The sequence below is a fragment of the Prionailurus viverrinus genome, chromosome F2 (assembly GCF_022837055.1).
Source record: "Prionailurus viverrinus isolate Anna chromosome F2, UM_Priviv_1.0, whole genome shotgun sequence".
NCBI lineage: Eukaryota > Metazoa > Chordata > Mammalia > Carnivora > Felidae > Prionailurus > Prionailurus viverrinus.
The window spans coordinates 26,403,407-26,431,102 of NC_062578.1; positions in this window are offsets into that span (position 1 = coordinate 26,403,407).

The window sequence follows — 27,696 nt, forward strand, 5'->3', positions numbered from 1 at the left end:
ACACTCAAGGGCCACACAGGAAGGTTGTGGGTAGAGAGAAAGAGTGTGTGGGCATTGAGGTTATACCTTTTGGATAGGTGGGGGGCCTAGGGATTTAAGGACTCACCTGATACTGGTGATTTTAAAATATGACAATGGGAATTAGGCCTGGGAAGGGAAACACAGGCTCACCCAAGCAGTCAGTTGTCCAGGTCACCCAGGGCTCTCTAAGAGGGGAACTTCACGGGAGAGAGGAGTCTGGCTTCTAATATAATTGTGATGCTAGTAGCTCTGTCATACAGTTGACAGTATGTTTATTTGAGATGGATGTCTTTGAAATGGATACCTCTGCAATCAAAAAGCTTAATGTCATGGTTCTAAAACCAGACAAAGACCCAACTAAAAAGGAGAACTATAGACCAATTTTCTTGATGAACATGGGTGCAAAAATTCTCAGCAAGATACTAGCCAACTGGATCCAACAATACATTAAAAGGATTGTTACCATGAACAAGTGGGATTTATACCTGGGATGCAGGGCTGGTTAAGTATCTGCAAATCAATCACTGTGATACATCACATTAATAAAAGAAAGGACAAGAACCACATGATTCTCTCAATAGAGGCAGAGAAAGCATTTGACAAAATACAGCATCCTTTCTTGATAAAAACCCTCAAGAAAGTAGGGGTAGAAGGATCATACCTCAAGAACATAAAAGCCATATATAAAAGACCCACCACTAATATCATCCTTAATTGGGAAAAACTGAGAGCTTTCCCCCTAAGGTAGGAACATGACAGGGATGTCCATTCTCATCACTATTCAGCATAGTATTGGAAGTCCTAGCCTCAGCAATCAGACAACACAAATAAATAAAAGACATCCAAATCGGCCAAAGAAGGAAGTCAAACTTTCACTCTTCATAGATGACATGATATTCTATGTGGAAAATCTAAAAGACTCCACAAAAAAACTGCTAAAACTTATCCACAAATTCAACACAGTTACAGGATATAAAATCAATGCACAAAAATCAGCTGCGTTTTTATACACCAATAATGAAACAGCAGAAAGAGAAATCAAGGAATAGATTCCACTTACAATTGCACCAAAACCCATAAAATATCTAGGATTAAACCTAAACAAAGAGGTGAAAAATCTATACACTGAAAACTGTAGAAAGCTTATGACAGAAATTGAAGAAGACACAAAAAAATTGGAAAACATTCCATGCTCATGGATTAGAAAAACAAATATTGTTAAAATGTTGATACTATCCAAAACAATGTACATATTCAATGCAATCCCTATCAAAATAATACCAGAATTCTTCACAGAATAAGTACAAACAATCCCAAAATTTGTATGGAACCAGAAAAGACCCTGAATAGCCAAAACAATCATGAAAAAGAAAACCAAAGCTAGAAACATCACAATTCCAGACATCAAGATGTATTACAAAGCTGCAATCATCAAGACCATATGGTACTGACACAAAAACAGATACTTAGAACAATGGAACCGAATAAAGAACCCAGAAATGGACCCACAAATGTATGGCCAACTAATCTTTGACAAAGCAGGAAAGAATAACCAATGGAATAAAGACAATCTTCAGCAAATAGCGTTGGAAAAATTGGACAGCAACATGCAGAAAAATGAACCTGGACCACTTTTCTTAAAATGGATGAAAGACCTAAGCATAAGCTAGGAAGCCATCAAAATCCTAGAGGAGAAAGCAGGCAAAAACCTCTTTGACCTCCATCGCAGCAACTTCTTATTCAACATGTCTCCGGAGGCAAGGGAAACAAAAGCAAAAATGAACTATTGGGACCTCACCAAGATAAAAAGCTTCTGCACAGGAAAGGAAACAATCAGAAAAACTAAAGGGAAACCAACAGAATGGGAGAAGATATTTGCATATGATATATCAGATAAAGGGTTGGTATCCAAAATCTATAAAGAACTTATTAAACTTAATGCCCCAAAAAACAAATAATCCAGTGAAGAAATGGGCAAAAGACTTGAATAGACACTTCTCCAAAAGATATCCAGATGGCCGACTGACACATGAAAAAATGCTCAACATCACTCATCATCAGGGAAATACAAATCAAAACCACAATGAGATACCACCTGTCAGAATGGCTAACATTAACAACTCAGGCAACAACAGATGTTGGTGAGGATGCAGAGAAAGAGGATCTCTTTTGCACTGCTGGTGGGAATGCAAACTGGTGCAGCCACTCTGGAAAACAATATGGAGGTTCCTCAAAAAATTAAAAATAGAACTACCCTATTATTCAGCAATTGCACTACTACCTGTATCCAAGGGATACAGGTATGCTATTTTGAAGGGGCACAAACACCCCAATGTTTATAGTAGCGCTATTGACAATAGCCAAAGTATAGAAAAGAGCCCAAATGTCCACTGACAAGTGAATGGATAAAAAAGATGTGATATATACCTGGGATGCAGGCATGATATGCATGCATATGCATATGATATATCATATGATATATGATATATATAGGCCTATATATATATATATATATATATATATATATATATAGGCCTATATATATAGGCCTATATATATATATACCTGGGATGTAGGCATGATATATATAAGAGATTCTTAAATACAGAGAACAAACTGAGGGTTGCTAGAGGGGTTTTTGGTGGGGGGGGTGAGCTAAATGGGCAAGTGACATTAAGAAAGAAAATTGTTGGGATAAGCACTGGGTGTTATATGTAGGGAATGAATCACTGGATTCTACTCCTGAAATCATTATTGCACTATATGCTAACTTGGATGTAAATTTAAAATAAATAAATAAAAAAGCTTAATGTCAGTCACTTAAATTACAGGCTTCCCAGCTCTATCTTTCAAATCTCTTACCTTTTCCCTCATGACTTTTATTCTTTTATAATTTTTCTGAGCACTGGGAAGTTTATTACATGGAGAACTCATAAATGATTTTTTTCCCAAGTAATCTATTGAATTAATTTAAGTGATTTTATTACTTTTACTCATATTTTCATTAAATCCGCCATCATTTCCATTTTACTGGATGTGTGTTCTGTTTGTTTTTTCTCTCTTCAGTTGCTGGCATCCCTTAGATGAATTGCTATTTTTGTTTTTGGCTTACCAGTCCCCAAGTTGTATTAACCATGTTTCTAGCTTCTGTAAACTTGATGTTTTAACATCTGCCCTGCATGCATATGCCAGACATGCCTGCTCTGGACAACCCATTTATATGCCTGAGTCACTTTTCCTTGGCCTCTTGCCTCTCTTGTCACCCCTCCTACTTGGGAAGAGTCCCACTCCCAGCCATGCTTTTCCAATACAAACCAACAGTCCAGAATTTTGCTTCTTTGTTAGACTCTCTTACTTTGGAACACTATACGCTTGTCCTAACCATCCCAAACCCAGATTCCTGGCAACCAGGGAGAGCCCCTATCCCCTAGAGCCCACTGAAATCATTCAAACTGGCCAATCTTAAGCTTGCTTGCCCTGCCTCACCCATTTTGTCCCAAGGAAACTCTAACAAAGATGCTTGTCCACAGTATGCCCTCTCTCTCTGCCTCCTGACTGTCCCCAGTGCTTCCCTGTATGGCCCCTCCTCTGGGGAACTCCACACCGTATGCTTTTTTTTCTTTTGGGAACTGTAAGTGATGAACTATCTTTAAATGGCAGTAATTTCCTACTCTGTTGGCCTTACTCTACCTCAGATTTGCTATAAATACATCTTTTTAAGAATAGGTCTAGGTGTTACAGTATACCACACCTGGTGGATATGTCTGTGTTTTTGGTAACATTAACCTGTCGCTCTGTCTCCTGCCAAGGCACCAGTTTCTTTCCCTGTCTCAGAGGAAAGGAAATGCCAGTATATCCATTCAGTTCTCAATCAACTCTTGTGGTCTGGGTTGCTTAGCACAAGGCCCCGTCACCTTGTTCTGGGGATCCACAGATCTCCAAGAGCCAAACTGTCTCCAAGATCTATTACTCTCAGAATTGCATCCCAAATTTTAGCACTGTTTGTCCTGTGTTTGTCTAGGCCTCTGCAAAAAGAACTGCATCTGGAGCTCTCCATGTGCTCCATCAGGGCCCCTGAGGATTCCAGCAGCCCTTTTGCTTTGGCTGAGGGAGCTAACGGTATAGAATCGTGAGTGGAGAGATCATCACATACTGGGTGCTATATTTGGACTCTGGAGCCACATTGCCGTTCAAATCCTAGCTGCGCTACTTATTAACTGTGTGACTTCAGTCATGTCACTTAGTCCCTTTCTGCCTCAGTTTTTCATTTGTAAAATACATATGATAATGATAAGAATAGTGCCTACTTCATGTTTGTGGTATGAGTTATTATATCTAAAGCACTATGTAGGCATCAGCTAATGCTATCGTTTTCTTTAATGTAGTCACACCTTTCCTAAAGAAGTAAAAGGAGTTAACAAAAAGAACGCTTTTTTTCTTTTTGCCTTATGACAATTTTTTATTCTAACAAGACTCTAAACATCTATTGAGCAGACCTAAGGAAATGGAAAAATCAGTATAACAAGTTTCAACCATCATAATCACTATATTCAAAAAGATTTGAAAGTAAGTGGCTGTGGATGGTTTGGAGATGTATACCTAAATTATTTGCTTCTATTATGACAAATTAAATACATGCATTTTGAAGGCAGATCCATTGTTTTTATTTTTTATTTGAAAGAGAGAGAGAGAGTGAGAGAGTGCATCAGTGGGGGAGAGGCGCAGAAAGAGAGAGAGAGAGAGAGAGAGAGAGAGAGAGAGAGAGAAATCTTAAACTGGAGCTGGATGCAGGGCTCTATCACATGACCTTGGGTTCATGACCTGAGCCAAAATCAAGAGTCAGACCCTCAACTGACTGCGCTACTCAGGCATGCCTAAGTATAGTAAAACCTTGGTTTGCCAACATAATTCATTTTGGAAACATGCTTGTAATCCAAAGCACTTGTATATCAAAGTGAATTTCCCTATAAGAAATAATGGAAAATCAAATGATTTGTTTCACAATCCAAAAATACTCTTATAAAAATGATTACAATACTGTAATATAATACAAAATAATAAAGAACATACAAAATAGAAAGAAAAGTAAACAAATTAATCTGCACTTACCTTTGAAAACCTTCATGGCTGGTGTGAGTGGGACAAGAGAGAGGAGGGTTATGGTGCAGGATGATTTTCACTATCACTACCAGAATCACTGCTATCTTTTGGCTTAATGGAATCTTTTTCCTTTTGTACAGCTTTAACAAGGAACCTATCCAATGATACTTGCTTTTGCCTCCTTTTGAGGATTTCACAGAAATGTGTCATTGCATTGTTATTAAATAGATTCATCGTTTGCACTGCTACAGCTTTATTTGGGTGGTGCTCTTCAAAATTTCTCACATTTTACACATCTCCCTAATCTCATTTGAGGTGAGGTATTCCTCTGCCTTTTTTCCCTCCTCCTCTGCATAAGAGTTGCAGATGTAGACTTCTTATAAAAGCTTGCAATTTGGCCACTCGCATACCTTGTTCATACATCTTGATGATTTCCTTCTTAGCTTCCACTGTAATCATCTCCTTATACCATCTTTCTTTTCAACCTTTTTCTGCATGAAGGACATTGTATACATTTGCATGGATGTTCACTACAGTACAGTATTGATAAACTCTTGTCATATACTGTATTTAATGTAACTGGCAATAAGGCAGCAGAGGAAAGGGTCTCTATCTGCAGGCAGCCTGACCTAGATGAAGCAAAGCATTCCTGAGCTTACTCTTGTATGGAAAAGCAGAGGACTGTCCATGGTGTTATGAAGTGACAAAAAATACACTAGTGTCAGTTGTGGGCACCTTCCAGTGCTCTGAAACATCACTGATTTCTGCCAAACACTGCAGCCTGAGACCAAGCATTGGAGGATGGGAGACGATCACCCACAATCTCTCAACAAGAGAGAGAAAGAGAGAGAGAGAGGAACCGTCGACTCAGTTGTGATCATGTGACATTTGGCATCACGTACTACTCGTATTGCGAGACATCACTCATTTATCAAGTTAAAATTTATTAGAAATGTTTGCTCGTCTGCAGAACACTTGCAGAACAAGTTACTTGCAATCCAACGTTTTACTGTCTGTTTTTAGTTGAGCAAAAGGCATGCATAAACATTGCACAGAATAATAATAATAAAAAAAGAATGTAACAACTAATGAGACAATGTTGAGCCTCAACTAAGCTTTGGGGACCTAAGCTTTGGGATCTTGGTGGAATATATGGATAACGTATGTTTAGAAAATAAGAAAAACCGGGGTTCCTGGGTGGCTCAATATGTTAAGTGTCTGACTCTTGGTTTCAGCTCAGGTCCTGATCCCATGATTTGTGACATCAAGGTTGGGCATCCAACTCGATTTTGGCTCAGGTCATAATCTCATGATTCATGAGATCAAGCCCCGAGTCAGGCTCCACACTGACAGAGCGGAAGCCTGCTTGGGATTCTCTCTCTCTCCTTTCTCTCTGCCCCTCCTGTCACTCCAATGCTCTCTCTCTCCCAAACTAAATAAACATTAAAAAAAAAAAGAAAGAAAGAAAATAGGAAAGGCAAGAAAAAGAGGAATATAAACAAAGTTACTTATCCCACTGTGTGGAAAGAACTATTGTTAGCATTTTAATCAATTACCTTCTCTCAGTTTTTTCTATTTGTTTCATACATTTTATATGATGCATACAAAGTCTTTTGAAATAAATTATCTGCACCTAATATTGCACCAGGATCATATTTAATGTCATTAAATACTATTTGAAAATGTATTTTTAAATATATTATTTCTTTCCTAACAAACCCTATTTAGCCATTTCCTCTTGATGCATACATATTGTTTTCAAATTTTCACTGTTTCAAATAACACTTAGATTTATGCCTTTACATTTTTAACTTTCTTTTTCAAATTTTGTCTGCAAGTATGAGAAATCAACTTGAGTTTGCCTAAGGCCAAAGAGGGAGGGAGAGTGGTAGGAGAATTTATTGGAAGATTGTGGGATATCTAACTTTCACAAAATTAAAGTTAAATAATGGCTATCATTTTTTAACCTGTCAAGTTGAAATTGCTTCTTTTCCTAAATTATAATATTTAACATTGGCAAGGGTGTGATGAAAGAGACAACCTCAGCCAGTGTTGGGGTGGGGGAGAGGTGCTAATAGAATAGGTTTTCTATAAAGCAAATTGGCAATTCTTTGAAGAGGTTTCAATGGTAATATTCTTTGACTAAGTAATTTTATGCTACTTATCCTCTCTGTGGAAGTAGGTAGATGGACTCAGATATTTCTGTATAACAAAATTACAGTGAATTTTGGGGGAGGGTTGTCTGTCTAGCCCTCTCCATTCTTCTCTATTTTGTATTGCCCATCATTGTTATAGGGGAGTTTTCAACATCCTGAAAATGCCTGCATCACCTTGCCTCTCCTATGTAGTTTAGTTGCCCAAGGTGGGCGTGTAATGAAAACTGGCTCAGAGATTTCCTGAGGATTTGCAGTATTGAAAAGCGTGGTGACTGGCACTGTTGGCAGCAGAATTATTTTAGAGCAGGGGCGCCTGGGTGGCTCGGTCGGTTAAGCGTCCGACTTCGGCTCAGGTCACGATCGTGCGGTCCGTGAGTTTGAGCCCCGCGTTGGGCTCTGTGCTGACAGCTCAGGGCTTGGAGCCTATTTCAGATTCTGTGTCTCCCTCTCTCTGTACCCTTCCCCTGTTCATGTTCTGTCTCTCTCTTTCTCAAAAATAAATAAATGGTTTAAAAAAAATTAAAAAAAAATAATAAAACCTAATTTAAAAAAAAAAAGAATTATTTTAGAGCAACACTAATTAGAAAGGTCCATGGGATCATTCCATCAAGGTCCCAAGGCCTACGTGGGTACCCATGGTCACCAAAGCACACAGTTCAACATATTTTGATAGTTGTTTATATTTTCTTCCTTTTATTCTTCTGCACGACGTTTATGCATGTATTTTTGCTCATGTAAAATTAAGTTTGCCTTTAAAAATGTATATAATTTATATGAACAGAAGCAAACAAAAATTTGGGACTTAGGTTTATCCTAGTCATTCACAGCCTGTACTTTCAAATCCTTTTGAATATGGTGATTATGATGGTAGAAACTTGTTATCCTTATAGTTTCATTTCCTTAGGTCTGCTCAATAGACACACATAGAGGCCTGTTGGAGTCCTACATTGCCACAAGGCAAACAAAACAAAACAAAAAGTGTTCATTTTGTTAATTCCTTTTGCTTCATTAAGAAAGGTGAGTACGTTATAGAAAATAACAGCAATAGGGGGGCACCTGGGTCATTCAGTTGGTTAAGTGTCTTGACTTTTGATATCAGCCCAGGTCATAATCTAGTGATGGTAAGATCAAGCCCCAGGTGGAGCCCCATGTAGAGCCCCACATGGAGCCCAGCATAGAGCCTGCTTGGGATTCTCTGTCTCCCTTTTTCTCTGCCCCTCCCCCACAGCACATATGCTCTCTCTCAAAATAAATAAACATCAAGAACATTTAATCAGTTAATTAACTTATTTATTTTTATTTATTTATTTTAATGTTTATTTAATTTTGAGAGAGACAGAGATAGAGAGACAGAGTGTGAGCAGGGGTAGAACAGAGAGAGAATCTGAAGCAGGCTCCAGGCTCAGCACAGAGCCTGATGCGGGGCTCAAACCCATGGACCCCGAGATCATGACCTGAGTTGAAGTTTGATGCTTAACCAACTGAGCCACCCAGGCAACCCAACATTAAAAACATTTTAAATAAAAAAAGAAAATAGCAACAATAGCTAACATTTACATAGTGCTTTAGATGTAATAACTCATGCAACAAACTTATGAAGTAGGTACTGTTCTTATCATTATCTATTTTACAAATGAGAAAACTGAGGCAGAGAGGGATTAAGTGGCATGACCAAAGTGACACAGTTAATAAGTAGCACAGCTAGGATTTGAACCTAGTCAATGTGGCTCCAGAGTCCAAAGTACTAATTTGTATGCCATCTGTTTTCTCACAATGAAATAAATTTACTTACGTATAGAAGTTTTATACTTTTTATATACCTAACATCTATTAAGCATGGCTTAATATATCAACTACTAAAGAGAAGATCAGCCAATGTGTTTGCTCTTTAAAAATATAAAATTAAGACTATTTTACAATAAAAATTCACAAGTTATCATTTGCTATGGAGTTTTATTTTCCAGGCTAAAGATAACTGTGAGGCAGTGTCATAGAGAAAAAGTCCAGATTCTTCTCAGCTATGTGATTTTTGACAAGTAACTTAAACATTAGAGTCAGACTTAATACCTGCAAGATAAATGTATCTGCTATGTTTGCTTTCATAAGTTATTGAAGATATCAGATGAAATGGTTCATGGAAAGGTTTGTAAATTGTGATATCATATAAAATGCTAAGTATGTATTATTATTAATATATTTTGTGCCATTAGGGAGGAAATTACATAGTCCCACTGATTCAAGAAAAAGTTTTTAAAATTAATTTTAGGATAAGCAATATCACTTCTATTAGGAGAGATGGAAAAATATGTCAGGACTAGGAAGGAAAAAGCTCAGGGGGTCGACACAAGTGTAGAAAATAAAAATGTGGTCCTTATTTATTTTGTTCATCAGGAACCATGCTTGAAAGTCAATGAATATGAAAGAAACAAAAATGTTGGAAGTTTCTTTTTGTATTTCAAACGTTCTACATCCTGTCTGTATTTTCAGGACCGCTTTGGAATCTATATGCTTAAATGATGACAGAGAATTTCACTTACAGCAGAATCATTTATGACTCATAAAGCCTTGCTCTGCTTAAGAATAAATTAAGAGAAAATACTTCTTTTGGCAGTTCTGAATATTTTAATAGAGTAAAAATATATGTTAATTACCTATTCTGTTTCATTATCTGTGGCCTATTTTAATTTTAAGCAATTTTTTTTTCTCCTACTCCCAAATTTCCATCAATGGCATTTTTTGGGAATGTAAATTAATTGGATGTTTTTCACTTCTTTTCCTTTTTACTGTCTTGCAACATTGGACCCTCTTGATCATTACCTGTTTGAACTTCTATACTTCTTTGGATTCTGCTTCCTTCTGAAGTTCCTTCTGTTTTTCTTACTGGCCCTTCTACCTCACATGCCTTAAAAATTGAGGTGCTGCTTGGCTAAGTAATCATCCTTGTGCATACTTGCTCTGTGTGATCTCATAGACTATCACCAGTTCCACTCACATAGGATGTCCTAGAAGTCCATAGTTCTTGCTAAACTCTTCCATATTCCTCCCTGCCTTCTTCATATATCCCTGTGCATATTACAAGGGCATCTTTAAAAAAAATTTTTTTTAATGTTTATTTATTTTTTAGGGACAGAGTGCGAGCAGGGGAGGGGCAGAGAGAGAGGGAGACACAGAATCCGAACCAGTTTCCAGGCTCTAAGCCGTCAGCACAGAGCCCGACACAGGGCTCAAACCTACAAACCATGAGATCATCACCTGAGCCAAAGTCGGACCCTTAACTGTCTGAGCCACGCAGGTGCCCTTAAAATGCGTCAGATGAAACTCATTACCAGCTTAGCACTGTTCTTTGGCTTTCTATATTTCTTATTGTTGATAATGGTACCACATAATCATGTAAATTCAAAAGCTTGTATTATCTAAGATCCTTCTCTATCCCTCATATACAATCTCCCACCCCATCCCAACCCTATTCTCCTTTTTTTTTTTAATTATTTTTTAACGTTTTATTTATTTTTGAGACAGGGAGAGACAGAGCATGAACAGGGAAGGGTCAGAGAGAGGGAGACACAGAATCTGAAACAGGCTCCAGGCTCTGAGTGGTCAGCACAGAGCCCAACACGGGGCTTGAACTCACGGACCGCGAGATCATGACCTGAGCCAAAGTCGGATGCTTAACCGACTGAGCCACCCAGGAGTCCCTTTCTTTTCTTTTCTTTTCTTTTCTTTTTTTTAAAAGTAGGCTCCACACCCAGCGTGGAGCCCAATTCAGGGCTTGAACTCTTGACCTTGAGATTAAGACTCAGACCTGACTGAGCCACTCTGGTGCCCTTCTCCTCCCCTATTAAATGTCTCAAAGTCTGTCTCTAGCTCCAGGCCAGTATGTTAATTTGGGTCCCCATCCCTCTGTCTCATCTTATGGGAACAAATAACTTCATAACTGGTCTTGGAGATTTGGGATTTTGTCTCTGCTACTATCTCCACCCACACTCTCAGTCGAGTAATTTCCCTAAAACAGTGTCATTCTACAGTTTCTTTACTCCAAAAACTTACAGTGATTTTCAGCTTGATTGTATTTCAGTATGCAATTAATACGAAGCTCTTTGTATAGATGATGCAGTTTTCAGGTCTGGAGCTGATGGCCAAGAAAGAACTCTTGAGATGTCTTTGGTGCAAAAAGATGATTTTATTTAAGCATGGGGACAGGACCCTGGGGGCAGCCACCAGGGTTGTGAGAAGTGACTGATTGGAGTTGAGGGTGGGGTGGGTAAAGGCAAATGGGAGGTTTCCAAAAGGACTTTCATATGTTAAAGAGGATTCATAAGATACTGGAGGCCAAGATATTGTCAAGTCAGGTGTTTTTGTTTGTTTGTTTGTTTTTCCCCTCTAGCAAAGTACTAACATTAAGGCAGTAGGGACTTCCTGAAGGAATGGTAAACTCTGTATTTGCTTCAAGTATTTGTCAATGGGATGCAGCTTATAAAGAAATTTAATGTTATTTACATTTTCTTGTTGCCTTTGTTCCCTACATCACTATGGAGGGGAGGGTGACATTAAGGCTCTAGGAAACTGAGTCTGGGTTTCTGGAGGTTAGGCTATTGATAAGATTGCCTTTTTCTTGTCATTTTCGAAGACATTTGTAAACTGATGGTGTCTCATGTCCTGCATGACTGTGATCTCTACAAGTTAACCAGTGGTTTTTCCCTTTCCTTTGCTCTTGGGCAGCCAGCAGTGCCTGAGGAATGTCACAAGTATCCCACTCAAGGTTGGAGGGGCGGGGAGGTTTGTAGACTGTCAGCTTGCCTTATGCTCCCTCATCATAGATGTCCTTTTCCACCTTTACCTACTCTACTCTCCCTAACTTCAACTTCAACAGTATATACCTACAGCAACACTGATTTACTTCTCCTTTCCTAAACTTGCCTGGTGCCTTTATATGCAGTCTTCCTCTGCCTGTGATTTATCTATCCCTATTCCCTGTCTAGTCAAGTCATACCTAGTCATAAAGGCCTAGGTCAAATGTCATTTTCTTGGTAATTTTCCTGAGCAGTCAGGTACTTGTCTCAAGTTTCCTGTTAGAACACTTTTAAAATAATATTAGTAGTGCTGCTTTTCTAATCTCCATTATTTACTTATAGGTTTTTCTTTCTCCTGCTCCGCTAGCACGTTAGGTTTTTGAGGGTCTCAAAACCCTCTCCTCTTTTTTTACCTTCCCTCTTCCCTTTTATTCATTCCTGTTCACTAATAGATGTTCAGTAAATGGTGGTTTGATATAAATAAAGGAAAGAGGAAAGAAATGTAAATTGTAAAAAAGACTATCCAATTGTGGGTAAATATATTTGTGATATATGGTATAATTTCTCCCCGCAAAGAAAATAGCAATTCATCTTGCTCAACTTGGTGTTTTTTTTCTTTCCTTGTTTGATAGAATTATATTAATTTTTTTCTGTGTATGAAAACTTTCATTAAAATTTCAACCTTAAAGGGAAGAATATAGAATAAATGTATCAAAACACTGGGAGTAGTATGTAATTTGGGCCTAGTTTGCAATAAAAATTCTTAATTAATCATATACTTCAGTGCCCAGTGAAAGAGATATTATTGTTCTGATGGAAACTGTCCAGATGGTAAACTAGGTGAAGCATTGTTTTAAATGATTCAGGATGTGTTCTATTCATTAGCTAAAGATTTGTTTTGTTTTGTTTTTGTTTCCTTTTGCTTAAAACTTTTAATCAAGCAGATGATCTATGTTTTTTGTTGAAGGAAAAAAAAGAAAGATCCAAATTTCTCTTGTCTGTTTTTTGTATAGTCTACAATGAACTCATAGGCATAATCTAAACATCCTGATGACATGCTAATTGCATTCTAAAAATAGTTTCCACAATTGAGAACTTTAGTTCTAAAGATCAAACAATATCCTGACGGGTGGTTTATTATTATTATTATTATTATTATTATTAATTATTGTTTATTTATTTTTGAGAGAGAGATAGAGCATGAGTGGAGTAGGCACAGAGAGAGAGGGAGACACAGAATCCGAAGCAGGCTCCAGGCTCTGAGCTGTCAGCACAGAACCCAACGCGGAGCTCGAACTCATGAACCGCAGGATCATGACCTGAGTCAAAGTCAGATAGATGCTCAACAAACTGAGCCACCCAGGCTCCCCGGTTTATTATTTTTTGAAAGCATTGTTGAAAATGAATTTTTTATTTTTCTGAACTGGCCCCATTTTATTCTTATTGAATTTTTGTTAGCAAGATTCATCCTGGTCCTTTTAATTTGCACTGCACAACAGACATCACCTTCAGTGACCCTTGCTCGCCCACTCCAGCATAAAAGTTCAACAAATGCAAAATCTGAGAGATGACAGGCAACTGATAGATAATTTGCAGTTAGAGAAGTTTCTTAATTACAAACCTATTTCTAGGCAGTCATAGTGTTGAATAATGAGAATTTGACATCAAATGAACTAGACTCAAGAATCAACTTGCCACATTCTAGTGCACATTCTCTGAACCTCAGTTTTTTCATCTGTCAAATAGACATTACACAGTGTATTTAAATATGATGTTTTCAAAAGTAAAATTCTATGTAATTTGATATTTTTATTTGCATTATGCAGTATTAGTAGTATAATACAGTAGTATTACCAAATTATAGATTGTTATCCCTAATGATTTCATATGTACACATTAACTGTTCTTCTAATGTATATTTTTTTTTTAATTTTTTTTTCAACGTTTTTATTTATTTTCGGGACAGAGAGAGACAGAGCATGAACGGGGGAGGGGAAGAGAGAGAGGGAGACACAGAATCGGAAACAGGCTCCAGGCTCCGAGCCATCAGCCCAGAGCCTGACGCGGGGCTTGAACTCACGGACCGCGAGATCGTGACCTGGCTGAAGTCGGACGCTTAACCGACTGCGCCACCCAGGCGCCCCTAATGTATATTTTTAAAAAAAGAAATGTAGAATTTATAGACTTGAAGACATGTAGTCCAAAACTTATAGTAAAAATCCATTAACGAGTGACTCATTGGGGAAAACAATGAGCGAATGAGTTTATGCAGTATTTTACCTACTTAAATGCATATTCAGTAGACACTTATTGAACACTTATCGTTTTGCATGAAATATTCTGTACTGAATGAAGTGTAGAATATGAGATCTTCTGAACCAGGTGGGTTCTCATCTTCTGGAACTGTGCAATTCCATAAATTACTCATCATTCATTGTTTGAATCATTAATTCAACACTTAATTTTTCTCATTCAGCATTTATCTGACATGTCCCCAAGGGCTTAAGTTCAATGGAATGGCCAATACTTTTATCTAAAATATGCTTTTTACTACAGGTAAGCAATTATAAAACAATAGTTGTGGAAATATGAGCATTAAGATAAAATGTAATAAATGCCCTTCTGGAAAATTTGCAGTAGAGACATTCTTTTTAGACAATTGGTAACAATTGTTTCTGAACTTTTTCTCTTTTGTCCCCCCACCCCACAGTATTAGGCAAAATTATGTACACGTTTCAAAAATATGTTTCTGTTGGGGTTTGAGACTGATAAAACTCACCCTTTCCTTTTGAATGAGTTATCAAACAATTGAAAAATAAGACCATAGAAACATGTAGAGGCAAATCACTATATCAGCTTTATTATGCAAAGGTCTTGAGAATATGGTTTAAATCTGCTGTCAGTTAGTTCATAACAGAAGTTCTTCTTAGCAGAACTTCTTAACACTTCACCATTTGCACATAGTCATCCAGAACCTCTGCCCTCTCTGGTTCCTTTACCAGGCCCCTAGGGGTAAATTCTGCCATTGTAGACTTACCACAATGGAGAAGCAGATAGGAGAGCTTCGTGAGGAAGGGAATAAACCTAGAAGGGACAGAATCAGGTAAGGTCTGTTCCTTCTAATTTCACTAATTAGTGAAGTAACCTCTTCTCTGTTAGAAACGAAGTAGAATATCTCCATCTTCTACAACTACTTGAGGAAGAGGGGAAAATTGATGCCTTCTAATGCTATCTCACAGTATATCCGTTCACAGTCTTCATGTCCTTGAGGTAATGCATAGTGGATCTTTATTTAAAAAATTTTGATATATTTAAACATTCCTAATTTGGGGGTATCTAGAGTTGTGCTACATTGTTTTGGGTTCATGGTTCAAATAGAATCTGTCAAATTTTTATTTAAAAATTGTATAATTTTAAAGGTGGGAAAACTATAAAATGTAACTAAATACTTTTATAGATATTATAAAAGTTTTTATAGTATTTTATAGTACAGTATTCTAGATAAGGACTTTAACTTGTATAACATTTAAGAGGCTTGGCTGAAGATATGCATAATGACTCCTCTCCTAAACTGAGTATTACTAATCTTCAGAATCCTAGTGCCTAGTACAGTGCCTTGCACTCAACTCTGTTAAATGAATGAATGAATGAATGAATGAGGAGGCATAGTTCTAATACTGATTTTGGTACTAACCTAAATCTTTTGATTTTAAGTCCTGGTTCCTGTGCAATAACCCTGGTTTCCTGAGCAAGAAAGAAGAAAGCCATAATTTTCTCTGTAAATTTGAAAAAACAAAATAGAGAATTCAGACAGACATTTGCCAATTGAATCATAGCCTTCAAGATATATTATGATATGGTTAAAACATTAATTTAGCTAGCTATAGTTACTCATCAATGATAATTGAAATTTTGTTTTCCAAGTTTTACTGAATTATAATTTATCAATGGTATCTTAAAAGTTTCATAAGGTCTTTTAAAATAAAACTATTATGCAGGGCGCCTGGGTGGCTCAGTCAGTTAAGGATCTGGCTTCAGCTCAGGTCATGATCTTGTGGTTCACGAATTTGAGGCCCACATCAGGCTCTGTGCTGACAGCTCAGAGTCTGGAGCCTGCTTCAGATTCTGTGTGTCCCTCTTTGCCCCTACCCTGCTCAAACTCTCTCTCTCTTAAAATAAATAAACATTAAAAAAATAAAATATTATGCAGACTTTTTTGGATGGTAAATTTCTTCACTAGAGATAAATACATGTGAATCAATAATTTCATTTGTATTAAATTTTGAATTTCCACTTTAGAAATAACTTGTTGGTTACTCATGGAGACCAATGGAAACTTGTCTTCATAACCTTGGCTGTTTTCGTGAAGAACTGTGAAAAGTCTGAGATCTTACCCTAGTGGCAAGCAAAACAAGTGGCCTGACCAAGTTCCTAGGATGCTGGCCGAAGACCCAACATTCCTCAATTAGAGGCAAAAAACTTTATTACTTACAGCTAGCAAGCAGCGCGAACCTATTTGTATGAGTTCTCCTTATCCCCAGGAGATAAGGGCCCAGCAATGGGCTGTGTTACAGGAGAGGGAACTTGGTTTTATAATGGACGGTACACATAACTATGCTCTGGAGGAGACGCTGCCTCCAACAACTAGGGCCAAAAACACACTTGTACTTTACTCCAGAGAAAGATACTATCTTAGTCTTTTAAGGCTTTTTGCAACAGTCCTTAAGGAAGTGCAGAAACCTGACACCCACGGTGAGTTGTCTCTCATAGCTTTCTGTTGAATTTAGGCATACCTAAGTGCAATCTCTCAACTATTAATTGGGAACTTACGTTATAAAACTTAGTATTAGATATTGTGTAATACAGAGTGATGAGAAAGCTATGGTTCATGTCCTCAAAGAGTTAAAGCGTGTGCTCACACACACCTATGATAACACACAGTGATGTAAGTACTCTGTTACTTACAGAGGCAATTCACCTAGAACTTAAAAAGTTTGAACTTGATGTCAGAGATGGTGAAATCACTATAGCATAGTAGGTAAGGATTGAGGCTGAACTGCTTGAGTTTAAATTCAACTCCCACCAATTACCATCTTCTAAGTATGTAATACTCACCCACTCTGCTCTTCAATGTCTTCATTGGTAAAATTTATATGAATACCTACCTCATAGGGCAGTTGGGGGGATTAAATGACTTACTATGGGAAAGAGTCTAGAACAGTTTCTAAAACATGCTGTTAAAAAATGTTAGCTCTGTAAAATCTAACTTCTATCACTTTTTATCATTGTGGCCTTAAAAAATTTACTTAACTTTCTCTCTGAGTCATGTTTTTCCTCACTTATGAAACAGGAGTGATATTTCATTTGTGGACTCTGAGTCATAAATTAAAAATGTAATGAATATTCTTAATCAAGACTTAAAACTGGTAGCTGTAATTAGTAAAGGGATATATACTACATATACTTGAAGGGATAGATTGGGCTTCTTTCTATCTTTTAAATTTCTTCTGATTCACATCTGGTAGAATAATGCAGCAGGTGCAGCTAGGGGTGGGGAGGAAGCAACATGATACTAGAAGTTGAGAGCTGGTTCTATTTTTGATTTTGTCATTAATTAACTTATTCACAAAATATACTGATTGGCTCATGTTTGGCAATACATATGACAGGGTCCCTTGTTTTTAAAAACTCACAATAGTGGCTCAAGCCACTTATATTCTTTTATGTAGCCTGGAGGAAGCAAAGGTGATCAAGAGGTCACATTTGACCTCAGCCATGGAAGATGAGTCAGGACAATGTGAACAAAGGTACAGAGACAAAAAACAAACCAACAAAAAAACACCAAATGCAGTGTGTTCTGAGAGAACACTTAAAAAGTTCAGTGTAGCCCCCTTAGAGTCTGAGGGATAGGTTGGACTGATCATGGAAGTCATTTGGAGAAGGATCTAAATGCATTTAAGAGGTTAGCCTTAATGCCACGGGCCTTGTGAAGCTCTTAATGATCTTGGCTGCTGCTGCTGCAAAGCAAAGCAAAACTGGGGCAAGATCAGGACACTTGGAGAAAAATCACATTCTCAGCTTGATGATCCTGGAGACAAAACGGACCCAAGCCTTTGTATTATATTATTTTAGCAAGTAAAAGGAAGTACTCTGAACTTAATAAGCACTAGAAGGAATCATCCTAGCACACCAAGCCCCTTAATCACCCTTAGTGGTTGTGGACTAGAAGTACCTGAATAAAGCTCTTAAACATAAATGCTGACCATTGAGTTGGGAAAAGACAAGTACTTGACATTAAACTCATACTCTATCCTTTCGTAGCTCAGTGGTGAGCATATAGGGTATGGCCAAGGATTAGAAGAGAACTGCTTTGATTTATGGGATATTTTACCCACCCACGCACACCCCACCACATCACGAGTACTTGCAGCGATTCTATTTTGCCATTTAATGTTAAAAGTATCGCTCTGTGGGAGCTTATTTCTTAACATATGGGACATTCTTTTTTCAAATGTTTACATGACTTTACAATGTTTAGCAGAGTTAGGTACTGAATTGCCAAATACGTAGATTTTATTGTAATGTTGTTGCACCAGTCCCCAAACTCTAGCAAAAAATATTCTCATTAACTGCTATTACCTTCATCAAACATATAACCTCTCGGCAGGGCTCTAGCTCCCTAGGCAAGCCCATTATCAGCCCCCGCACTTCAAGCAAGTGCATAAGCACCAGCTGTCAACGGTGCTTTCAATCCAGCTGTCAAACCAGGTGTGGTAGGCTCAGTGCTGTGCTCTGATGTTAATGATGGATTAATTAAGGCAGGGTGTGTGTGTGTGTGTGTGTGTGTGTGTGTGTGTGTGTGTGTGTGTGCATGCAGTGGAATCCGGCGAGCAGTTTGTGCGCTGCTTTTGGCTGGGATTCTGTGGTAGTCTTCAGTGTATTCCTTGGGGGCTTCCTCTCTACTTGCCAACAGGTCTGTACACTCCGCTTCAAAAGCAAACAGTCAGCTTATTTGAATTAAAAACAAAGAATCCCGTGACTAATTCACCGAAGCTCATGATCTTGACAGAGAAGGAGCAGCGCTTATTTGACAGATCTCAAAAGGAGATGGAGGTGCTCTTTTTTCTCCTTGCTTTTGCAGGGTAGACTAATCTGTAGGTACATTGCTTGTGCTGCATAAACCAGTGACATGTCATGATATTCTTAGCTCAAAAAATAATAGGATGTTGTGATATTTAAATGTTTCGCATAAACATGTTTGGGTGTGTATTTTTGCAGGATGACTTTGTTGATAACACTGTTGACCTTTGAAATTGTCCCTCCCACCCCCACAGGATTTGCCTCTGTATTATTGGTTAGGCTTCTTCTCTCAAGGCAATCTATAGATTTTTAGCTACAGAGTTTTAAACTACTGCCCCATGTTACTCACTAGTAGTGTCTTATCTGTTAACACACTGTTTAGGACTTGGGGACCTGTTACCCAGGGACTCAAATGCTTTGGTCCTAGAGTTATATCCTCCATTGTATCTTGGATAAAAAATTCAGTCTTCCATTTTTTTGATGGAATAATAACAGTGTTAACAACAATAATAATTACAATTAATTGAGCACCTATTATGTGTTGGGTTTTAAATACATTATGTACATAATCTCATAATCTCCTTATTGATCCATTGCACTGAAGAAGTTAGAGCAAGTAACTTGCCCAGAGTTGTATAGCTCATAATGAAGAATGCAATGCATTTGGAGAAGATCAATATTGAAGAAACATTAGGGATTTATTAGGAAGGAAAAGGAGAAGCCATAAGGAAACGAACTAAGGATGTGGACAACCCAGAGCCTTACAGGAACAATGACTGTTAGGACACAATAGAACCTTGTGGCCACAGCACACATCTCTTGAGTAGGGAGTTGGGATACTGCAGGATTGAGACATGGCATGATAAGGAGTGTGAACTTGACTTTATTCTCCTTACAAAGAGGACTGGCAAAAAGACAATCATTTTAGTTCTTAGAAGATAATGGCAATAAGGAGGATGCATTAGAGTGCAATAATAAGAGAATACCATTAAGAAGTCATATCACTGAGGTATACTTTTTATTGGGTGCAGAAAGCAAAGCATAAAGTGAGCCATGTATAGTCATTCATTGCACCAGGATCTGTTTTAGGAAGCTGCTCGACTAGGAAAATGTCAGACATCTAGATATACAATATTATTGTTGCCTAATAATAATAATAATAATAATAATAATAATAGCTAGCATCTGAGTGACTAGTGCATGCCAGACACTACTTTAAGTTCTTTTTTTTTTAATGTTTATTTTTGAGACAGAAAGAGAGACAGAGTGCGAGTCGGGGGTGGGCAGAGAGAGAGGGAGACACAGAATCTGAAATACGCTGCAGGCTCAGGCTCCAAGCTGTGAGCACAGAGGTGGGGCTCCAACTCACGAACCTCGAGATCATGATCTGAGATGAAGTAGGCATCTTAACCAACTGAGCCACCCAGGCACCCCCCCTATAGGTATTAATTCATTTAGTCTTCACCACAAGCCTATGGGGTATGCACAGGGAAGCGCTGGAACAGGTGATGACGTCATAGAGGGTGGTTTCCAGATTTGCATTTTGACAACAGAATAAGGTAGTATTTTAGGGAGATGCTTTATTTCAGATTTTATTTATTAGTGACTGTAACATTTATAATGCAAATTTAGATTTTATATGTATCATTGTCAACAAGGAGTCATATTTTGTCTGGGAACTCTCTGAAGAAGTACAGTATTCTATAGACTGCATTTTTAGGGAGCAGTTTAACATTTGAGGAATGACAATTAGATCATATCATATCTGGATATCAAGGAAATATTTTATACACTACCTTACAAGTTCTCACCAGAAAAATAAATTCTGAGTGGCTTGAATGTGCACTGTTGTCAAGTGGATTTAAAACAGAGTGAAGGGACCCTAAGCAAAGGGTAATGATAGCAATAATAATGATAAATGGCGATGCATTGGGTTAGGAACCGGGTGCACAGTTGGCTGCTTTTATTTAAGATGTCTTGGTAATGTTAAAGCTGCAAAAAGCATTAATAAATGAGAATGTAGTGCTGTAATCTGAAATCTTTTTGCAGATATCTTGGTCCTTGCTCAATGTAATTATATATTGCTATTATTATTTAATTAAAGATAAAAAATCACATCAATTAACCTATGTGGTATCTCAAGTATCGCAAATATCTCAAGAACTGTCACTGGTTGTCTGCTTATAGTTAATATAAGCCAGGACCATTTAACTGCCAAAGTGAACAAATTCTTAGTTTTCAAAATGAAGAAAGAAGAGAAATGCAAATGGCCTTTACTTTCAGCCAACGATATTAATTTTGTTGCAACATTTTTGCCATAGGAACTCTCCAGATGGAGGCCCAAACTATGCTAACCAGCTTGTGCATAGTTTAAAATAGTAATAGCAGATACATGGAAGTGAATTTAAAAGGAAAGATGTATTCATTTTTAGAAGAGAATGTTGACTATAAAATAATATTAATGTGTATATGCAAATTGTTTTAGCTATGACTTCATAATTTGTAATGATATTCAGCTTGACAATGTTTACACTTGTTAATGACTCCCTTTATGAGTGATAATTGATCTACTTCATTATCATATTAAATCCTTGATCATATGCCATTAGGTTTGATGTAATAAATGATCTGTGTGATTTTTAGTGTAATGAACTAATTAGACTAATTAAAATCAATATGTGTGCCAATATTATACTTTGAATCCAAATGCTCTTTCTTACTCTCCTGGCTTAAAATCAGCAACTCAGTAAAAAGGATCTAATGCTGATTTATGAGCACTTGAGGAACATGAGGCAGAATAAATTGCTTGTGGTAGTGGAGACAGCATTAGTGAAGTATAAGATACTAAGTGCATTGTAAGGTCAGCAATAAGGGTGTACTTACACATGTAGTTATATGGCACCTTAAACCTCCTCTTAATATATCAGAACATCTCAGCAAAGTAATTTAGTTTAAATGCCAGTATGATTACTCTGCACTTGTTCATAAACAACATTGTAAAAATACAAGCATCCCAATCAGGTAATTAGTCTACAATCTAATGAAAATATACATATTTAGTTTGATATATGCTTTTCAACAATTGATTTATTTTCTGTTAGAGTGAAGGAAACACACTCTAAAGCAGAGGTTAAATAAAAATCAATGTGTAGCTCTACAACCTTAAATCATCTATTATTCATTCAGAAATCTGTAGAAATTATAAATGATAGCTTTAGAGAACCTATAGATAAATTCTTCAAAATTAAGCTTCTATGTTACTTCTTTGAGGAATTTTTTCCTGCTTCTCTAAACTGTAATATGTCCCTCACTTGAATGCTCACCCAAATGCTCCTTCTTTCTTCTTTTTTTCTTTATTTACCAAAATTTTAACTTAGGATTAATTGATCAATGGTGATAGAATTTCTGGATTGTAAACTCCATAAGGGATAGGACCCTATCTCTGAATCTTCTTGAAGTAGGCCTAACACAGTGCCTTGCTCATGGAAAGCAATCTGTTTCTTTAATTTTCTTGTAAACATACATAAGTTTATTTGCTACTTCTAAGTTTAGTAAGTTTTAGATTATTTTAATGGAAACTAAATATTGTACCCCATTAGTCAAAAGGTATCTGCAATTTTTTTTTTTTTAGATCAGGTAGCCAAATTGTCTCCTCAAAGCTGAGCACATGCCTTCCATGTTTGTTTGTTTGTTTGTTTGTTTGTTTGTTTGTTTATATAAGAGCTGATAGAAGGTGAAGATACATAAGGAAGCTGAACTGGAATGTGGAAGTCTGGGCTTATTCATTCTATGCCAGATCAATGGTTACTCACTTTGTTTCCTCTTACTTGATATCAGGATTTACAGCTATTGCCAGTAATGAAACCAGTGTGTAATATCTTTGGATACTCTCTTTAAAGACTTTCCTGCTAGGTTTGTTTTACCTATGTCTTCTGATGATCTAAATATAGGTAGGCATTTAATGTGAAAGTTTCACTTTGGGCATAGTCTTTAGTGATTTGACTGTGAGGCAACATAAAAGAGACTCTTAAGGGATTTTCTCCAGCTCATTCAGAACCTGTCTCTCCTATTTATTTTTTCTTCACATTTCCCATGGCCTCCACTCATCTTTCATTTATTTATTTATTTATTTATTTATTCATTCATTCATTCATTCATTCATTCAAAAACAAACATATTGAGACGTTATGCAAAGTACTATCTTGGTTCTCTGATAAAGAATATAGTGCTCCCAGTCCAAAGCCATTTCTTGTCTGGGAAGAAAAAGATATACATAAATAGTTCATATTTACATAAATTAATCTCAAATCATATGTAATAAATCTTTGAGAGTCTCAAATAAATTGCAAGTAAAATCCAAAGAGGGGCCAATGACTTCTGGCAGGGTAAATTGCGAAGGCTTTGTAAGGGAGGTAGCATTCAACCTGAACTTTGATGGCTAGGAAGAATTTTGTCAGGCTGGGATAGGAAGTGGCCATGCTAGAGAGAATGAAAAGCATAACAACTTCTCTATTCTAAAATAAGGTGAACTATTATAATCCAGACTAACTAGATAGATGGTGGCAGCAGTCTAAATTAGCTCAAATATGAATTATAGATTATTCTTATTGCTTTTAAAGACTTGGAATAATTGTGAATTTCATGAATTGATATCCAGTAGAGATTCTAAGTAATTTTTTTTTAAATGACATATATGTGTAAGTAATATTATAAGGTTGTTGAGAACTTCGAACATAATGAGAATCTTATGGAACACTGATTTCAAGCTGTGGATCCTAATAATATTTTATCGTGTAAGAAAGGTGCAGTTCACTAGATTTCCTTGGTGGTAAAGGGTAGGGATAAATGGTATCGACAGATACGTTAAAGGGAGACTTGTAAGGAATGCTCTTAAATCTTAGACAAAATCTTAATATATAACACAGACAAGCATAGATCTCCTCTCATTGAAACTGGGACCAATCCATTCTCTTTTCTTGCTTCTCATTTCCAGAAACAGAGTCTAAAGGTTACTTACTCCTCTGCTCAACACAGGAGGAAAAAACTTGTACAGGTTGTACTATTTAATGTTACGGTATGTGGAATTAGCTCGGAGCACTGATGACCACTCAAAAATGTTTATTATTGTTGTTGTTACCTTTACATGAAACCTTAGGAAAAGACTTTGAGTACTCAGTTGTGACATTGTTGGGTTTTGTGATTTTAAGGAAATAGCTTCAACTTTCAAAGTCTCAGCAGCATGTTTAAAATGGGGGTTTTGAATTAAGCAGTAGCTGAGGGTCTATTTTCTTCCCAGTTATATTGTTCTATGATTCCAATAATAGTATTTTAACTCTTATGGAGATATTCATATTTTTAAAAAAGGCATCATTTTGTAAGAGAATAATCCTCTAGTGGAATTAAAACAATGTGATATATTGAAACTGCATTCATGAAATAAAATAGAAACGATATTTGGGTATTTTGGGGGGGGCAATAATGTTTTGGGTAGGGAGACTGCCATGTAAATAAGGTATGCCTAGAGTCTTTCTTCTTGCAGTCAGAACTAATGTCCTGACTGCATTCTGGGTTTCTTATGCTAATTAATACCCGCAGTTCCCTAAATTGTCTCTCTTGCTGTCTCTATGTGTCTATATGTTTCTCTCTCTCTTTATCTGTCTGTCTCTTGCCCTACCCCTGTGTCTCAACAGATTCCTAGGCTGGAGAAGAGAGATTACACTCTTCATCTGACAATACTTTTTAATTTTTTTCTAAGTAGACATACTTTTCAATCTAAGTGTATTTATTCTGATAAAGAATTTCACTTCTTTGTACCATTAAGTCTTTAAGGAGCAGAAGCTACATTATTTCCGTTTAACTACTTAATGTTTATTTTTTTTCACAACTGTTTACTAAATATCCCTGGTTTGTTTTTCCAGGCTGTCCAGAGGTCTTTGACTTTTAATTGTGGTTGCTGAGAACAATAGATGGCTGGGTGTTTTGCTTCAGGGCCTGTCTGTGTCATTTGATTCCAATAAATGAAAATAGGCCTAATTAACAAAACAGCAGTAAGACTGTCACTATATGCTGATGGACTTTCGCCTCATTCCTTATGATGTGGTGAGCCAGGGGCAGACTACATGTAGATGTTAAATCAGAAAGAGCACTGTACTTAGGTTGTGACCTTGGGTTGGTCCTAGCTCTAATTATAAGTTATGTGATCCAGAGGAGCTCACTGAAAAGTGAGGGTGATAGCATCTCCCATGCTGTGGCCTTGTAGGGATGACGTAAAATGCTATAAGCAAAAGCAATGCATAAACTCCAAAACACTGTAAAAACCTAAGACTGCATTATTCATTCTTACAGATAACAAATTTCATTTGCAGATTTAAACCTTGAACAAAATACATATTTTATATTGCTAGAATATGGAGGATGAAAGTTGAAAATTATAATCTGTGTACCAATGAGTATTGATACTAAGAATATGGCATTTTCTGTAAAAGAGTATTGAATAATGGAAAAGCAACCAAAATAGGGTTCCAGAAAAAATATATTTTATCTTATTTCAGATTCAGGTTGGATGATATGACTTGAATTTGCTATATCTTTATGAGTTTAAAATGTTCAAGTTTCTAGTATCTAATGACTTCTATGTTCAAAGTAACATTTTATTAATTATTTCACACACACACACACACATATAGAGAGAGAGAGGGAATATGATTAACTTTATTCAACATTCGAATAGAGATGGTAAAATTATGCACTTTTATATATACCTACATATACTTTAATTTTGAATGGGCAAATGTTGTTTTTACTTTTTGTCCAACAAAAATATTCAAAAGGATTTTGGCCATACCTATAATTTCAATTTAATATATATCTCACTTTTGAGCATTGGAAGTTCTGTGGAAGTCAAGGAAAAATTTTAATCTATATTATGGATCTCCAACATGTTATTCTAAACTCAAAATGTAATCGGAATTGAGATATATTCTGGTTGAACATCTACACTGCATTTAGTAGCATCTTCATTTTATTTTTTAATTTTTTTTAAAAATTTTTTTTTCAACGTTTATTTATTTTTGGGACAGAGAGAGACAGAGCATGAACGGGGGAGGGGCAGAGAGAGAGGGAGACACAGAATCGGAAACAGGCTCCAGGCTCTGAGCCATCAGCCCAGAGCCTGACGCGGGGCTCGAACTCACGGACCGCGAGATCATGACCTGGCTGAAGTCGGACGCTTAACCGACTGCGCCACCCAGGCGCCCCAGCATCTTCATTTTAATATGTTACTTTCAAAGAGGCATTTTGAAAAAGGATTCAAACCACAAACGTTTTTTTTGTTGTTGTTGTTAAATGTATGGTTTGTGCACTTTAGGAGCAGGTTTATTTTTGCTGAGTTTTTGTATTTATTTTAATTCATAACTATCTTTCTTCAACTCTTTTGTATGCTAATTAATCCTTTGTCAATTTTTGAGACAGACTGATTTTCAAATATATCAATAGTCCTGTCACTTTCAAGAGCTTTTCTTGATGGCCCCCACGTAGGACCTGACCGTTACCTTTTTGTGTCCACATGATACTTTATCCCACCTCTGTTCTAACAGTTATGAACATTTCCACACCTGTGTTCATGATTGTATCTCTATAGTAGATTCCAAGTTTCTTGAGGGCAAGGCTTCTCTCATTTTTCTCACTACTCCTGGTATCTCGATTTGGGATTGGACATGCGGTAGTTGCTAAGATAATATATATTTTTTGGAATGAAATAATGAAATAGGGAATCATATTTAAAATAATTCATTTATTGCGATTGAGAAACATTACCAGCTGAAGAAAGAATTCTAGCTTTCCAAAAACCTGTCTGAGAAATATCAAATTCTTCATGTGTGTTAGCAACAAAGTCTTTTCATGCATTGGCTCTAATATTAGTATCTATAATATAACAGGCCACCTGATCCTTTATATATAAAAGTCAGTGAATATGTGTATTGTATATTTCCCAGGATTATTGTAAGACTAAAAGAAGAATTTAGCTGAGAAAGTATTTTATAAACTGTAAAATGCTATAGAAATGTAGTACTTACCAGAAGAAATTAGTGGAAGTAATAACATTGAGCTATCATTGTCATCATTATTACTGGTTTGTGCTAGTGAGACATTCAATGCTCAAATCAGCCTGGCTTCTTATCACCACGTGCAAAATCATATATATTCTCTGCTTCATATTTGGAATAACTACTCATTCCCTTGCTTATACTGATCTCTGTAGTTTTAATGATGTTCGCATAAAATCCCTTTATGGAATTTGTTAAAACTGACTTCACAGGGTGTTGGTCATCTTTGTCGCTATTGTGTTAGACACCCAGAACCCTTTGCCCTTTTCCTGATAGTAGCAACCTAAACATTTGTTTCAGTGTTGTTGGAATTAGTAAGCTGTGCTGCACATACCTGGCTTGGGTGTGGGAACCAAAATAGACCCAAGTGAAGTTTAAATTCTTAGAAGAAATGATTTTAACTAATTCATCTTAGTGTCTTAGATATGCCATTGTTCCTGCCAC